Below are 17,515 nucleotides of genomic sequence, written 5' to 3' on the forward strand. Positions count from 1 at the left end.
ACAGGTTCCTAGGGGTCAGGGGGCATATAAGGGGTTCTCTGTGATGAGGAGCAGGTGACTTATACAGGAAAGACAGACGCTCTGTAAATGTGATGTTTGGTCAACCATAAAGGACGGTCCCTCTGATAAAAAGGTTATTTCTCACGTTTCTCTTTAAAAAAAGCACAAAACTCATTCGAGGCAATACTGGCAATTTTCATTCCATTAGGCAGGTAGTTAAGAAAATAATCACTTGTCAAAGTGACACACCATAAAACGCTCTGCTCCAAATATTTCCAGGAGGCCAATCCTTCCACTGTGGGGAGACAGGAAGTCAGCTGAGCTGTACAATTTGAGTCCACGAAGCCACTTCCTTGGACTCGGTTTACTGGATAGTGATAACATCACCCCTTGTCCAGATGTATCAACTGAAATGTCTCAAAGTATATCACATGCCCTCTGGCAGGCAAAATCCCCCTCCTCCCAAGTTGAGAATTCCTCAGCTAATAATGGGAGGGCCACTCCACACACATACCCCACCACCACCACCAGCTAACCAGTCGCTGATGCCCAGCCCCTGACGTGCACCTCTCCAGATTCAGCAGAGTAAAGGCATATCACATTTCAGCATTAGCTACTGGATTCACCATGTAAACTTCAGGCGACATGGATAAGTGCCAACTTTGCACTTCCTGTGTGTTTCCTCTGATCATTCTGTCTTAGAACATTCTTCAAAGAGTTCACGCATCTTGCTGAGGACACCTGACCTTTTGAAGCTTCATCATTCACATCAAGACGTCACCAGTCTTTCCCATGTTAACAGTTTTGAGTATGTTTTATTAGCTATGCCTTGGGCGCCAAGCCAGGATAGCTACAGGAGGAGAAACAACGAACCATAGAACTATGATAGAATAGAACAGCCAGACTCCCCTTTCAATGCAGAGGTGGTCCAGCAGGCCAACATAGTAATGAATTTCAGTTCCCATTATGAGAGTGAGATGAATATGCCTTGTGTTCTGACAAATTTGCCAGGTATGTCAAATGTTTTCCCAAGTTCTGGTGACTTCACTCAGACCGCTGTGTTTTGAACTTATGGAACTTGGAGAGATCGGTGTTCTAGCGCTTCCTTGCCATTCAAGAGGATGCTGCCTAATTTCCAGAGCCAAAATTATGTGGGACTTACTTTTGAGCTGCAGGTGTATCCTACACCTGTTATTACGTTGAATTGGCTGCAGTTGTATTACGTGGTGTGCAAGACAAGCCGGTGCTTTCTCTCAAGACTTCACTTATGGACAAAATGATCTAGAAGATGACACAGCAGGAAAGAATGGATGAATAAATGTGGAATGGACAATCTGAACAAAAAGTTTAGCTGGGCTGCCCTGAGGGAATGGCCAAATAATGAATATTATGACAAACTACCTTATGAGCTCAGTCAGCTAATTTTGAACCATCTTACATTCGCAGACCTGTGCAGATTAGCACAGACTTGCAAACAACTGAATCAGCATTGCTGTGATCCTTTATAATGCATCCACTTCAATCTGCAGCCATATTGGGCAAAATTAAATGATACCTCTCTAGGATTTCTACAAACTCACTGTACTCTTGTCCAGCGGCTCAATTTATCTTAGACTGGCAACTGAGGCTTCATCTTTGTTGCAGGATTTAGCAGATTTCAGAAAGCTGTGGACCTGAATTGGTATGGATTGAATTATCTTGCAGCCACTTCCTTAATGAAACTTGCTTGGAGATTATTTCTGAGATGTGTCCAAATCTATGGGACTAAAATCTTTCATCCTATGATAAACTACCACCTCAAGTTTTCAACCACATTGCCAAATTACGTGGCCTTAAACGACTTGTTCTCTACTGAACAAAAATAGAGGCTGATTCCTAGACACTTGATGTGTTTGGACAAGATTATAAATGGGTTTTAAAAAAATAAAATCTTGAGTCACGCTCATGAACTACCTCCAGTGGTATGTAAGCTCCTTCATTGGCCATAATCCAGAGACTCATAAATAAATCTCAAGAGAGAGCAACAAGTTGCAGAGATTCTTCCAGAGCCTTCACAAGGCTGAGTCATCCAGGGTAATCCAGTGGAGGAGGGGGGCAGGGAGGGCTCCCCCACACACACAGATGATCCCAGTAGCCACCCAAACAGAGTCTAGGCAGCCAAAAACCTCTACACTCCACAATCATTGCCATGCTCCCAGCTGGACTCTATTGCTCTGGAAGAGTCTGATCCAGAAATTAATCTGTTGAAAACCCCAGGTATGCGGATTTGTGGCTGAAATCTCCAGGCTTTCACGGAGTCGAGGATGGGCTACTTCCCCCATCTCTCTGTACTTCCAGAAGCCCTGGCAGTCACACACACTCCCCAAAATGCCACCCAGTTAAAAACTGAACTGCAGTTATTTTTTTACATATGCACACATACACACATATGTGTGTATGTATATATATATTTTTTTTTTAAATTTATTTTTTAATTGGTTCACCGTGAGAACAGTTACAGGGATTTAGGATAGAATCTCAGACATACTATGCTCAAACACCATCCCTTCACCAGTGCACATGTTCCACCACCAAAAACCCCAGTATAAAAATATGGAATGCTTCACGAATTTGCATGTCATCCTTGCGCAGGGGCCATGCTAATCTACTCTGTATCGTTCCAATTTTAGTATATGTGCTGCTGAAGCAAGCACTGAATTCCAGTTTTAACAATAATAATAATAACAATAAATCTCATCATTGATAGCCTAATTATATTATATACAAAAAATTGTATTCCATAATATTCCATGTTTTTCTATGCTGTATCACCTCATTAAAAATTTTGGACTTTCTGGACCATTGAGGCATTGCACAAATGCAGCCGTGCGATACTTCAAACTCTACAACACTGATAAACCAGGAGTAGCACACCAGATTGGATGGGATGTAATGTATAAGGCACCCAATATCGATTAAAAAAAATACCAAGAAAGAAGGCTTAAACTCTAACAGCATTTTTATAACCCCTTATACAAAGACTTAATAACTCCATGGCAAGATACAAAATCTTCACTAGCTTTCTTCTGAAGAAGCATGTTTTGACTATTCCTTTAGCAAATTATAATAAGCATATAAAATAAATTATTGTATCTACCACTCAGGGAACTTTCCTAAGATAATTATAAGCATCAGTGTTCAGATTAATTTATTTCAGTCCTAATGTCTTTGACTTCAGCATTAGCTCTAGATCAAGGTTCAGCTTGAATCTAGCAAATGTCACAATTACACCTACAGGTAAATAGAGCAGAAGCTGCAAGATGAATCATCATAAGAGATATTTCATTTGTAGATGTGTTTCCTTCTGCTTTTGCTATGTACTGAAGTACTGATGTTCATGTCAAACATAAAGTCGTGAGTCTACAAGGTCTATGTTAGTATTAGTCAGCAGGTGTCCCCTTGCTGCTAGACCATTTCAACTTTTACTGAGTCCACACGCCACAGCTACTGCTCTTATTCTTCTGTTCGTGTTCAACTAGCATAACTTCAGACATCTGGCCAAGAACTGAGTAATCTTCTGTCACTTTCTAAAATAACACTGTTTTGTTCTCATTCCCTATTGTTCAGCAGAGCTACCTGTCACACGTTTTTTGAACCACCTCAGCCTACCTAAAATGTTCAGTTTTGGTGGCTAAGCTATATCACAATCCTAGGAATTAATGCTCTAAAGTGATCCCGAGGCATCCTTTACTGGAGATCATAATCAACTCATCAGTGATAGCCTAATTATATTGTATTCAAAAGCGTTTGGATTCAATGACATTCTGTGACTTTCTATGCACATGTACATAGCTTTGTTGCTATACTTTCTCAAGAACAAAATCATCATCATCATCATCATCATCATCATCATCATCCCGTTGATTGTCGATTTTCTCGAGTGGTCTCAGTAACGTCTCCATTCGTTCTAGCCCTGATATTTTAGCAGCCTCTCCTTACTTGTCCTTCCCAATAATGCCACATTGAAGGCTCTTTCAAGGTCAGGGAAATGAGACCCATCATTGTTACTGGTTTTTAGCATCTGAATACGCCACAGAGAGCTTTCCAGGCTCTCCCACGCAGGCAGGAAACTCTTGGTAGCTTTCCAGGGAGAACCTGGCAAGGACAAAATAAATAAATAAATTATTGGGGGCCTGCTATGGGGCAGGCTTTGGGGGTTATTGGGAAAATTGGAGATAATGGGAGTGGGAAGGTGCATTAGTGGTTTATTGAGTGTGTGCAACAAATCTTCATGAACAACTTTGTAAACCACAGTGTTTACATAAGGTGTAAGGGGGAAATAAATTTTTTAAAAAATAACAATGGAAAGGGGAAGACTTCCAAATGGTGCTCAGTAGCCCCGGGACCCCGCCTGTGATTCTCAGCCAACCTGGCCACAAACTGCAGTGTAAAGCCCTGAGGGTGTGCAGTTAATTTGGCCCTGTACTGCAGGGATCCAGGCCATGACAGCAGTGCCAGGACCCTCCAGAGCTGCGCACAGTGGTTCTCAAAGAACCCCCACTTGAAAGGAATCTGCTTGGAATGGAGGAGCCAGACAAACCCACGTTGGACAAAGCACTTATTTGAGAAGGAGAGGCTGTAGCAGGACTGCTTCCTCAGTGGGGGCTGCGTGCTTCCTTCCTAAAGATTTCCTAGAGCTGAGAAGCACCTCATCTGAGATTGCTGGAAATTCCTTCTGGTGATAGTCTAACCTCCACCATTTCTTTGTATTCTCTCCTTCTGATGTAATCTCTTCCATCATAAAAGCACTTTGTGAGGAATACCAACTTAGTTCTGGTATAAGCCATCTGTGGCTGGATTTTCTTAGTGAAGAGAGACTAGATGAGTGGTCAAAGGTGCAAAATTCCAGAGACAAAATAAATGAATCTGGAGAATGTAATGGGTAAGTGTCACGCTGTGATACTTCCCTGTACCTTTGAAAGTGGTTGAAAGATTAGTTCTCCAAGGTACTTCTAAGAAAAGAAATCTAACTATGTATGTTGACAGATTTATGATCATTTGGTAATATATACACATTGTTTGTTTTTTCTTTTTTGGGTCACACCTGGTGGTACACAGGGGTTACTCTTGGCTCTGCACTCAAGAGCACCATTACTCCTAGTGGTGCTCAGGGGACCATATGAGATGCTAGGGACCAAACCTGGGTCAACCGTGTGCAAGGCAAATGTCCTACTTGCTGTACTATCGCTCCAGTCCATGCATGTTAAATCATTATGTCTTACACCTCAGAAAATAAACAAAAGAAAGAAAGGAGGCGCATATGCTGCCTGAGCCCAGGTGCTGCTTGCGCCCGCGTGGCCGAGCACATGTGTCGCCCACATCTCCCCCCTTTATATGTGTACTTTCATGTTTTCGTATCCAGTGCTGGGATATGTGTAGAGCTTCCTCCACCCTTGGAGAAGCCCGCGTTCTCCCTTGAGCGCGTTATTTTTACTATTTCTCTCTCCCACTTAGCCCTTCCTCCCTCCCTCAGAAACCTCTGAATAAAATCTATTTACTTCACTGTTTGTCTACTCCTGAAATTCTTTTCCTCGAGCGAGACAAGAACCCAGTAACTCTGGGTCCCGGGTGGTAGAGGCGGCTGGGGAGAAAGTGACTGTCTTTCTCCTCCCCGCTTCACGTAAGTCACCCGAGGGGCCCACCGACATCATTTGGAGACCACGAAGGGACAGCAGTGAAGAAATCCGAGAGGAAGGAGGTAATCCATGGAAAATCTGCTGTGGAGTAATCAGAATTCTAAGATGTCTCCTGGTTAATTTCTAATGTGAAGTGAACTTTTGCCAAGTGAGTATATGTTATTTTAGCTTCTTTGACCAGGACCCACAACAAATGGGTGTGTTACATCTCACTATAACTTCAGGAACCCAACAGTCATTGCCTGGGGCCCATAAGGTAGCATGAGGTTTCACCCCTTACATAGGCAGGGTCTGTGCCCATCTGTCAGCATGAAGCAGCTTCGGAAGATGGATCACCTGACCATTTCCCCATAAAGATTTAAGGTGGTGAAATCTCTAGGGGGGAATATGATGTAGGCAGGTAGATAGGGAAAGGCCCTTGGCAATGAAAATTGAGATTTAACAGAGTCTCTGGGAAGGAGACTCTTAAGACTTGCAGATTCAAGAAAACAAAAGACCTGGAGGAAACCATCAGCCAGACCCTGAGGATAATGGACCCCTCCCCAGGAGGTTCCCCAAAGAAGGCCATCACCACTCCCAACCTCCCTGGTAACCTCCTTAGCAACAAACTTTTACCTGGAAAGAAGCCCCACGTGGGGGCAGGTTGAAGAAACCCTATAAAAGACATCTTGAACAAAGGAAGGGCACGCATACGCTGCCTGAGCCCATGTGCTGCTTGAGCCCGCGTGGACGAGCACATATGTCGCCTGAGCACATGTGTCGCCCCTCTTGAGATGTGTACTTTCATACTTTTGTGTCTAAAGCTCGGTTATGTGTAGGAACTTCCTCCACCCTTGGAGAAGCCCGCGCTCTCTCTTGAGTGCATTATTTTCACTATTCTCTCTCCCACTTATCTCTTTCTCCCTCCCTCAGAAATCTCTGAATAAAATCTATTTACTTCAAAAAAAAAAGAAAGAAAGGAAATGGGATGAGTAGGAAGAGAATGGGACAGGGCTTGGGGAAAAATGTGCCTGGTGAGCATAAATTGTTGACCTGATAATTCTAGAAAGTTCTTTGTAAAGTTGGGTAACTCTGAGAGTGCCATTGGGATGCCAACAGCAAATCCGTGGAGTCAGAATGAGGCCAAGTGGAATATGGAGAAAAGGCTTCCAACGTGCTTGCCTGAGCAGGATCCTCACTCCTGCTCCCTCCATCTCTAACTTATGGCAGAGCTCCATCCCGCTCCAGGGCCAAAACTCAATAACGCCGCTCATGAAGAGTCTCCGGGGAGTATTTAGGAAGCATGCAAAAGGCACGGTTCCTGTACTTCCTCTCCCCAGAGTCTTATTTCCGCTCTAAGGTTTTTGCCATCTCTTCTCATTTGAACAACTAAAAATTGGCTCGAAAAAATAGCACTGCTATCATTCATCTCTGAGCTAATTTTCCCCCACGTTTATGTTTCCTGAGATGCATGTGAGTTCATTTAAGTTTCAAATCCCAGAGGAGTGCGATGAACTCCTATCTTTCATCTCCAAATAAATTATTTCTCTCATTCTAAAGCATCCAATTCAAATAATCCACCTGATGGGGACTCATCGACTCCGTTCATTAGTCATTCACCTGTCTTTCTCTCCCCTCCCCTCTGATTTCTACTTCTACACTTTGGGTAGTTGTTTCTGAGCAGGCTGAGCAGCAAAATCAATACCTCATTAAATTATTTCAAATCTGTAAACTACAGCTGTTTCAGAGCCTGAGCATAAAATATGGTTTCAATAGATTCCGAAACTTTTTCTACAACAGAGACAAAACAATTGGGTAATTTAGTCAGTCTCCCCCCTCTTTTAAAGTGCAGTGGTTGGTTTGGAATTGGGTAGCTCAAATAATAAATTGCTGGTTATTTTGGTCACATACACAGGCAAGGCACAGAACTAACAGTGACTGTCAAAATAATGTTAGCCCATTTATTTGAGTTCCAGTAAGACTACACACAAAATAATAATTATCCTATATTTTATGAGCATTTCTTCCTATCTTCTCTGGGCATGAGAGTAACTAAAAATTATTCATTGAAAACTGAGTTCTTTCAAGGTTAGAGAAAAAAAATATTTTTTATTTGTTTTAGGCACAGTCAGCAGTGCCCAGGAATCACTCCTGGCAGTGCTCAAGGGACCATATGGAGTGATGGGGATCAATCCTGGTTGTCAAGTGCCTTACCCACTGTACTATCTATCTAGCCCCCAGGCTACAGAAACTTTTAAGATGATAAGGCATTGATCCTATTTAAAACAGATTATGATGTCAGTAGGAAGCCAAGACACAGAAAAAAATTAAAAGCTGCTAACAGCCCAAAGTAGAAGATAATTCACTGGGCAATGGTGTGGACCAGAATTTAAGGTTACAGCACCTTACCCTCTGTGCTGTTGGTCTGGCCCTACATCTATAGAAATTTTTATTATGATCTTTACTTATTTATGCACTTAAGCACTATCTATATTGTGATATTTTCTAACAAATTCTATATTCCATTTCTCAGGGAAACACAGTTTTATACTTTTATAGGTCTGTTTAGATTGCCCCTTAAGTCCTTCTTAGTTCTTCTCACTTTTACTAAATTTAATTTGTAGGATTTCTTTACTTTGTGTAAATTTTAAAATGCCCAGCACATAATTATTCATCTATTAATTTTAAATTTTATATACCTGTGAAAGACAGTTTTTGAAAATAATTACTTTGACAATTTATCGCTTATTTACAATTTTGTGGAACTGCAAAAGATTAGTTCTATTCATCTATATTTGTGTAGAGATCACCACCTCCACAAAAAAAGAGAGATCATGAACACAATTTTGAGTGAAGAAATTTGCATATATCAACTAATTTTATTTACATAAAGTTAAAAAGCAACTAATACAAATTCCTTATAAGATTAAAAAAACATAGTAACAGAATAATACATGACCAAAGTGATCATAACTGAAGATTTGTTTCTACAGAACTGAGCTTACATGGCAGTGCAGGGTTGGATGTCCTGTAAACTGGTGGACAGAGGCAAGTTCTCTGGTGATAGTGTGATTTTAGAACGATGTATGCACAGAAAGTATTATTAACATGGAAAGTAAGATGTAAGTCCTGGCACCTCAATGAAAATGGTTTGCAAAATACAAAATAAAAAATTTTTACCTCAATTCAAAATGGATTAAATGTGACATCACTGTATCACTGTCATCCCGTTGTTCGTCAATTTACTTGAGTGGGCACCAGTAACATCTCTATTAACTTAGCCCTGAGATTTTGGCAGCCTCTCCTTACTCGTCTTTCCCAACGATTGGAGGCTCTTTCAGTGTCAGGAGAATGAGACCTATCGTTACTGTTTTTGGCATATCGAATATGCCATGAGTAGCTTGCCAGGCTCTGCCGCCGTGAGGGCAGGGCACTCTCAGTACCTTGCCAGTCTCTCCGGGAGGTATGTATGTGTGTGTGTGTGTGTGTATATATATATATATATATATATATTACTATACTTGGGATATTAATACACCACGGGGAGCTTTCCAGGCTCTCCTGCACAGGCAATAGACTCTCGGTAGCTTGTCAGGTTCTCCAAGAGAACTAGGCTATTAGATGTCTATTAGCTTCCGGGAGCTTGGTTTTAGAGTCTCTGGATGTTGGCTGTTGATGGGATTACATGGCCTGGGGGCAGTTTCTGGGTGTGACTGCCTAGCTACTGGAAAATGGGGGATCTGGGTGGAAGAAGCCCAGTCCCCATCCAATCAGCCTTGAGATCTCGGCCCCAGGTCCCACACACCTGGGTTCCTCTGCTGGCTCCTTCATGTGTAAGGCTCGTCCATACATGTGGAGAGTGGCCTTGAGCATGGCTGTGGCTTGGTTCTGGAGGTTTTCAACTGTCAAGGCTCTGCTCAGGGCAGGGAGGGAAAAGCAACCTATCCCCTCAAAGGGGAAGACAGCCATTGAAGACAGCCAGGCGTGGGGACAAGAGACTGTCGCTCTCTTCCAGGAGCTCGGTGACATATCCAAAGAAAATGTTTGGGGCTTTGTTAGCATACTAGCCTAAACAATACAAAGTAGATATAAGCATCAGAGATAGAAATAGAAATAGAAATTAACTCATAACAGAGAACTCGTCCATGAACCAGAATGGTAAGGACCTGACAACTTCAGACTGATGAATAAGGTCCCAACAATGGAACCAGTTTTTAGAGCATGTTTTCACAGCACAAAACAATTGTACCTTTTATCTTCAACAATAGCAAGAGGTAGCCACAGCTTCCATCAAAGATTATGGCAAGAGATAATCTACAAAAGGGTTTCAAAAGTCGCAGGCAATACTCAAAAAACATATAGTTCTACCTAGGGTAGTCTACCCCCTTTGTTTTTCATTTTTATTTGTCCTCTGTTAATACACATTAAGAAAAAGTATATAGATACCGGGACTTGGGAGACAGTACATGGGGGTAAGATAATTGCCTTGAACCTGGCCAACACTGGTTTGGTTCCTAGCGCTGTTTATGATCCCCTAAGTACTGCTAGGAGCCATCTCTGAGCAGAGCCTAAAGTAAGCCCTGAGATAGTAGTCCATATTTTTTAAGTAGGTAGAGTAGCACTGTCACACTGTCATCCCATTGTTCATCCATTTGCTTGAGCAGGCACAGGTAATGTCTCCATTGTGAGACTTGTTGTTACTATTTTTGGCATATCCAATATGCCACGGGTACCTTGCCAGGCTCTGCTATGTGGGCGAGATACTCTCAGTAGCCTGCCGGGCTCTCCAAGAGGGGCGAAGGTCCGCATACAAGTCAAACACTATCCACTGTGCTATCACTCCAGCCCAGGTAGGTAGAGTATAAAACATAACTTCATTGCAGTACATAAAGTGATCACATCATCCTGGTCCCCAAAATTCATATTGCTTGTTTTTCCATGTAAATGGAATTAGCTAATATATGCAAATTCCTTCACTCAAAATTGTGTTCTTGAAATTTATCCATGATGCCATTTGCATTTCTCTCATTCACTTTTCTTTTTAATATCCTGAATGAATATACCACAAGGTAGGTATTTCTCCTACTTCTGAGAATTTAAGCTGTTTCAAACTGAGCAGCAACAAATTCTGTTATAAATATTCTTGGTAAACATATGTCCATGTTTCTGTTGTGTGTTACCCAAGAGTGAAACTGTTCATTCAACAGATGCACAGACTTTAGTTTTAGTAGATATTGTCAAATGGGATCCCAGAGTGGTTTTACTAATTCACTCTTTAGTTTTTGAGAACTCTAGTTTTTCCAAATCTTTAGCACCACTAGTTTATGATCCTTCCCATTGCGACAAATCTGATAAGTTCACAGCAGTGTATTGTTCCAGTTTTAATTTCCATTCTTAAAAAGGTCAATTAATATTGATTTAATTTATGTATATGATTTTTATAATGTCTAAGTAATATTTGATGTATGTATAAGTAATTCACATTGTGAAAAATGCCTTCTCAAGTCTTTCACCTATTTTCAGTTTCTTTTGCCTTACTGATTATGTTTTCTATAATTTTTTTTAAATTGAATCACCTTGAGATATATAGTTACAAAGCTGTTCACGATTGGGTTTCAGACATACAATGTTCCAACACCCATCCCTCCACCAGTGTACATTTCCCACCTTCTAAACCATTTCTATTTGAAATTTTTTTAATTGGAAATATATTTCCCCTACTTTAGCCAGATGTTTGATTCTCTTAAGTATGAGTAGGTACTTCCAAAGTTGAGTAATTTAGTCGCTTACCAATGCCAACTTTTCTGAAGGTCTTCTGCAGCTTCAAGATAGCCACAGTGCCAACTAACATGTCCTCTCATAACAATACCAAAATCAGGAAAGAAGACGGGAAAAGGGATTTGTCTTGTTTGACTATTTCTTTTTAAATAGAAAGAAAACCTTCCCTACGGCTTCCAACATTCTTTCCACATTATTTAGGACAAGGTGCTGATGTGGAGAAAGAACTTTTCATTTCTTGAAATATTCTTCATTTGTCTTAGAATATGAAGGCTATAAGAAGATTCGGTTTTTATTAACCAAATGTGGTCATAAGCCATCACTAAAACCACTGGCAAAGAGAAGGAACATAGTGAAACTAACAGAGAAGAAGAACTCTTGAGTCTAGAAAAGACTTAGTAAAACCCAAAATATTGTTATATTCCTGAACAAAATAGATATTTTGTTAATAAGGAATAAAAAAGAAGGGGAAATGGCTGTCAATCAGACAAGACGTTACCAAGTAAGCATCCACTATACTCACCAAGTAAGTGTCAATCAAAATTTGAGAATAAGGGGCTGGAGCGATAGCACAGCGGGTAGGGCATTTGCCTTGCATGCGGCCGACCCGGGTTCAATTCCCAGCATCTCATATGGTCCCCTGAGCACCACCAGGGGTAATTCCTGAGTGCAGAGCCAGGATTAACCCCTGTGCATTGCCAGGTGTGACCCAAAAAGCAAAAAAAAAAAAAAAAAAATTTGAGAATAAAACAAGATATTTTCCAAAGAAATTTGTAACTTGAGCTCTAATTGAACTTAAACTGAAAACACTACAAGTTGTTCAGGTATTCATTTATTATTAAATAAGAATAACAAGAATTTTTTTATTTTGTTATTTTTTTATTAGTGAATCACCGTGAGATAGTTACATACTTACAAATGTTAGTGTTTGCATTTCAGTCATACAAGGATTGGTTACCCATCCTTCCACCAGTGCCCATTCTCCACCACCAATGACCTCAGTATCCCTCTCACCCCCACACTCTCCCCCTCCCCACCCTGCCTCTGTGGCAGGGCATTTCCTTTTATTTTCTCTCTCCTTTTGGGTATTGTGGTTTGCAATAGAGGTATTGAGTGGCCACGTGTTCAGTCTATTGTCTATTTCAGCAGCTCCCAGCCCAAGCGGGTCCTCCAGGCACCCTTTACCTGGTGTCCCCTTCTCTGTCGGAGCTGCCTTTTCCTCCAGCATGTGAGGCCGGCTTCCAAGCCATAGGGCAAACCTCCTGGTCCTTATCTCTACTATTCTTGAGTATTAGTCTCCTATCTGTTACTTTAAGGAAGAGCAAGAATTTTTATCTTAAAATGATTCTATGGTTGTACATTTCCCTGACATCCAGATGATGAATTTAAATGACCTTAGACACAATAATGTAAAAGGCAAATATAATCACGGAGGGAATGGGAGATCTTAGAAGAAATTCACTGTAGCAGTGGAAATAACTACCCAGTTAATTGTAATGTTCGACATTTTAAGTTATTTTTTTTAATTATTTAAAATGCCACTTTTATTGTCATTAATGGACTATGGAATATTAGGCAAAATAACCACTTATATAGAGGACTGAAACATATTGTCTTATGTGAACCTCTTCACAGCTCTTTTATGTACACAGGATAAATTTTATTGTCTCCATATTTATGTAGGATAAAATTAATTAAAATTAATGAGAAAATAATTTGTATTAAAAATTAAGGCAAAGTCTTTTCAGATCACAAGATCACAGCTATACTGTGATAATTAAATGATTATAATATCACACAATAATGTATTGCAGGAACCTGGTGATTCAGCTTCGAGGTTGGCCTGCCTTGCAGACACAAGACCTCTAGTTCAATCTGTAGCACATCCACATTTCACATTTTACAAGAATTCAGATAGCTTCCTCCCTAGACCATTCAGCTAGATGCTATATACATATTATCAATTCATCTATAGACATGTGTAATAACTAAAACTCCTTGATGATGATAAAATTAATCAAATTGACCTACATTAATATTTCTCAGCTAAAACTTTTCATATTTAACTAGTGACTGCTTTCTCTGAAGCAGGATGAAAGAGGAGTGAGAATACTCATGCATTATTTTAAATGATCATTTACTTAATCCCACATTCCAGAGAATGTATCTTGAAGGTTAGCCTTCCTTTCCTATGGTTCTACATTTCCCTGACATCCAGATGATGAGTTTAAATGCCCTTAGAAACAATAATGTAAAAGGCAAATATAATCACAGAGGGAATAGAAGATGTTAGAAGAAATTCATTGTATATGAGGTTTAGTCTACCAAACATTCTTTGAGGGGCACAAAAAAAAGGTGATTTATTAGACGAGGTGACAGATAGAGATGGTAACACAGAGATTCACACAGAAGCTTATCAATGAAGGGTCTAAGGCCAGTGTCTCGGATAATGAGAGAATACTTCTTGGAGGTTAACTAAGATGATTCGTATGGTGAGGAGGAGACATCCAGATGGAAAAAGTCTGGCTTTCTCCACAAGAAATGAACTTGCAGAAGAACAAAGATTCAAGATAAGCTAAAGAACGAAGACTCAAGATAGGAAATAGGCAATGTGCTTACAGAACAAAGTGAAAAATGGGAAGTGGTTCAAACATGATAGTTGTGTGTCTCAAGTTCAACAAATGAAAATTGGTGTTATGTGTAAGGTATGGAGTAGGGCTGTGTATTCCGTGTATTTACAGGTTACAGGGTCAGATGAGGGGTATTTATCTTGTATTAGAATGGATTTACCCATGCTTGTAGAAAAGAAAAAAGCCAAAGGAAAGATTTAACTGAAGATCAGGGGAGAAAAGAGATGTGATGCAATAGTGATAGTACACTGTGGAGTGATAGTATAGCGGATAGGGCATTTGCCTTGTATGTGTCCAACCCAGCTTCGAGGCCCCAACCATGTGGGTCCCCAAGCACTGCTACAACTGATCCCTGAGCAAGCACTAGAGTTAAGAGTAAGCCTGAGCATCACCACGTGTACTCAAAAACAAAAAAAGAATGAAAGGAAGGCAGACAAAAAGGAAAAATAAAGGAATGTACGCATCTACACAGTGAAATACTATGCAGCTATTAGGAAAGATGAAGTTATACAATTTGCTTATAAGTGGATGGACATGAGAGTATCATGCTAAGTGAAATGAGTCAGAAAGAGAGGGACGGATATAGAACGACTGCACTCATTTGTGGAATATAAAATGAGACTGACACCTAAGGACAATAGACACAAGGGCCAGGAATATTGCACCATAGTAGGAAGCCTGTCTCATCAGCTGGGGGAGAAGGCAGCTAGAATAGAGAAGGGATTGCTAAGTCAATGATGGTTGGAGGAATCGTTCGGGATGGGAGATGTGTGCTGAAAGTAGATAAAGGACCAAACATGATAGCCTCTCAGTACATATATTGCAAACCATAATGCTCAAAAGTAGAGAGAGAGAGTTTGAGGGAAATTGTCTGCCATAAAGACAGGGGGAGGGGAGGGAGGGGAGGTGGTAATACTGGGGACATTGGTAGTGGAGAATGTGCACTGGTGAAGGGATGGGTTTTGATCACTCTGTGACTGAAATTCAAACATGAAAGTTTTGTAACTACATCTCAAGGTAATTCAATTAAAAAAATAAGAATGTACGCCAGAGATTCATAGATGTGGCTCAGTGGTAAAGCATCTGCTGTGCGCGCATGCGTGAGGCATTGAGCTCTAGCTCTGGCACTGTTCCACTGAGTCCGCAAGCGCCACCCCTGGCTCTGCAGGTGTGACACTTCCACAACCAAGTGGGCAAGACCCGGCACACCACGGCAATAATGACATCAATAACAATGAAGGAAATGGGAGGAGGGTGAAATCGCCATCTGAATAATGTAAAATAAATTGCTGAAAAAGAAAGAAATTTATTTCAGTATCTGCCAAGCATAGCGTGAAAGAAGCTTAGATCACGTCAGATTCAAGTGGTATTTGACCTTCATTTTCTATTTTCTGAGCTGATTATTCTGTAAAATTGCTTTTGTACTGATGCTTCAAAGAGTTCGTTTTTGCTATTTCTTTTGAAAATGAAATCAGAATATCTGTCTCTACAATAAATTAGGATACTTAATATCAGGTGAATGCCCGATAGCTTCCAATTAATAATTTTCTTTTTGTTAGGATAATAAGGAAAACAAGTAAAATGAGCCAATTTGATCCAAACCTTATAATGCCTTGAGAGTCCAATGCAGCAGCTACCAAAAATCCAGATAATAGTTGTGAACCTCCTTATCAGAAAAGAAACTTTCATTTCATGCCATTTCAAAAACCATTTTGTTCTGGTCCAGAGAATGAACTAGCTTGTGATGATCTCACACCAATGTTCTGTCCACTTGTCCAAGTGACACAGAGACTTACATACAAAGAAAGATGTGAGCTTACCTGGTTAGGTTCACGTGAGATTACCAGGAAAAAGATGCTTGGTGGTTTAGCTGAACAGGCGTAAATGTCTCCAAATGCCCATCGTGACACTGCTCTTCAAATTGGCTTCATTCACTTTTAAAAGTGAAATTCAAAAACCTGAGTATAGAAAGGAATGGAATTAGGCATATGTGAATATTTTGAATATTCCAAACTACTATGTGCAGAGTCTGAGTAAGCTTTTTAATGATTGATATATATATACCAATTTTAAAAATTGCATCTTAGTTCCTTTTATCAAAGATATCATTCCTCCAAATCCCTCGGAGTTTTTACCACTATTGTAGTGCAAGAGTGTAAAGTAACACGCAACCCGGAGATTCTTCTTGCAGCGATTTATTAAGAAACTTCTCATGCAAACGGAAAAGAGGACGAACGAAGGCTGGACTAAGGACGAATGAAGGAAAAGGAAACAGGGGGGAATCCACTAGCTAGGCAGCTTCCCTCCTTATATACCTCTCGCTGCTTGTTTACGCCCAAGTGTCTGCAGCTGATAGGCTAGTTACACCTTGTGGGCCTGACAGGACATCCTGTTTTCTTACACCTTGTGGGCGTGACAGGACATCCTGTTTTTCAAAGCACGGTGAAATTAACAAGAACAGGTATTGTTTATGAAGCACCCGGTCCTGTGGAGGCTCTCCACACAAGAGTCTTCTGTATTATCTGCAAAGTGATAGCTAGCTATAAGACATAGTAGACATCAGTATCAGTATGCAATGACTTCAGGCATTTCCCAGGCATTTCTTATTAGGGGCTGGAGAGAAAGCAAAGTGGAGAAGGCATTTGCCTTGCATGCAACTGATCCGAGTTCAATCCTTGGCACCATATAGGGTTCCCTGACCTCCACCAGGAGTCATCCCTGAGCACTGAATCAGGAGTAAGCCCTGAGCACTTCCAGGTGTGGCCAAATAAATAAATAAATTAATTAATTAAATACAGCGTTTCTTGTAAATTCATATATTTCATAGTTCAGGGTACTGATATTTTCTTTGATATGGCCAGTGTTTACCCATTAATTGATGAAGGCAGTTATTCCAGAAGTTTGAACATTTTTTGATGCCATGAATATCCTTAACAGTGTTATGAAACCTAGACTCATAACAATAGGGAGAGCTCAATTTCAGTTAAAAGTGAGTAGAAAAGGGGCCAGAGCAATAGTGTAATGGGTAAGGCATTTGCCTTACATGCAGTGAACCTGACTTCGATCCCCAGAATCCTATATGGTCCCCAATTAGGGGACCCCAAAGCATTGCCAGGACTAATTCCTGAGTGCAGAGATGGGTGTGATCCCAAATGTAAAAGGAAGAAAAGAAAGAAAGAAAGAAAGAAAGAAAGAAAGAAAGAAAGAAAGAAAGAAAGAAAGAAAGAAAGAAGGAAGGAAGGAAGGAAGGAAGGAAGGAAGGAAGGAAGGAAGGAAGGAAGGAAGAAAGGACATGAGTGGAAAAATAAGAATATAATTTTCTCCAGTCATCTTTGGCCGTAGTCCCCCGAAGAAGCCCTGATAAAAAACTATTTGATATGTGTGTTGTTTTATATCCACAAGATAAGCAATATTCTTTCTTATTCTGGCTCTATCTTTCACCAACCTGCCAGA

At 40.5% G+C, this 17,515-nt stretch overlaps 1 non-coding gene and 1 pseudogene across 1 annotated transcript; one reads left to right on the forward strand and one right to left on the reverse strand.

The window, feature by feature from the left end:
* The window catches only part of LOC101553333 (F-box/LRR-repeat protein 4-like), a 94,754-nt pseudogene extending 92,875 nt beyond the window's left edge, over nt 1-1,879 (forward strand).
* A 707-nt stretch (nt 1,880-2,586) lies between these two features.
* Nucleotides 2,587-2,693, reverse strand: LOC129401269 (U6 spliceosomal RNA). The gene has a single exon (XR_008628200.1). It is a non-coding gene; the product is annotated as a U6 spliceosomal RNA (small nuclear RNA).
* Between the last annotated feature and the right edge of the window lie 14,822 nt (nt 2,694-17,515).

Source organism: Sorex araneus, chromosome 1 (assembly GCF_027595985.1).
Source record: "Sorex araneus isolate mSorAra2 chromosome 1, mSorAra2.pri, whole genome shotgun sequence".
NCBI lineage: Eukaryota > Metazoa > Chordata > Mammalia > Eulipotyphla > Soricidae > Sorex > Sorex araneus.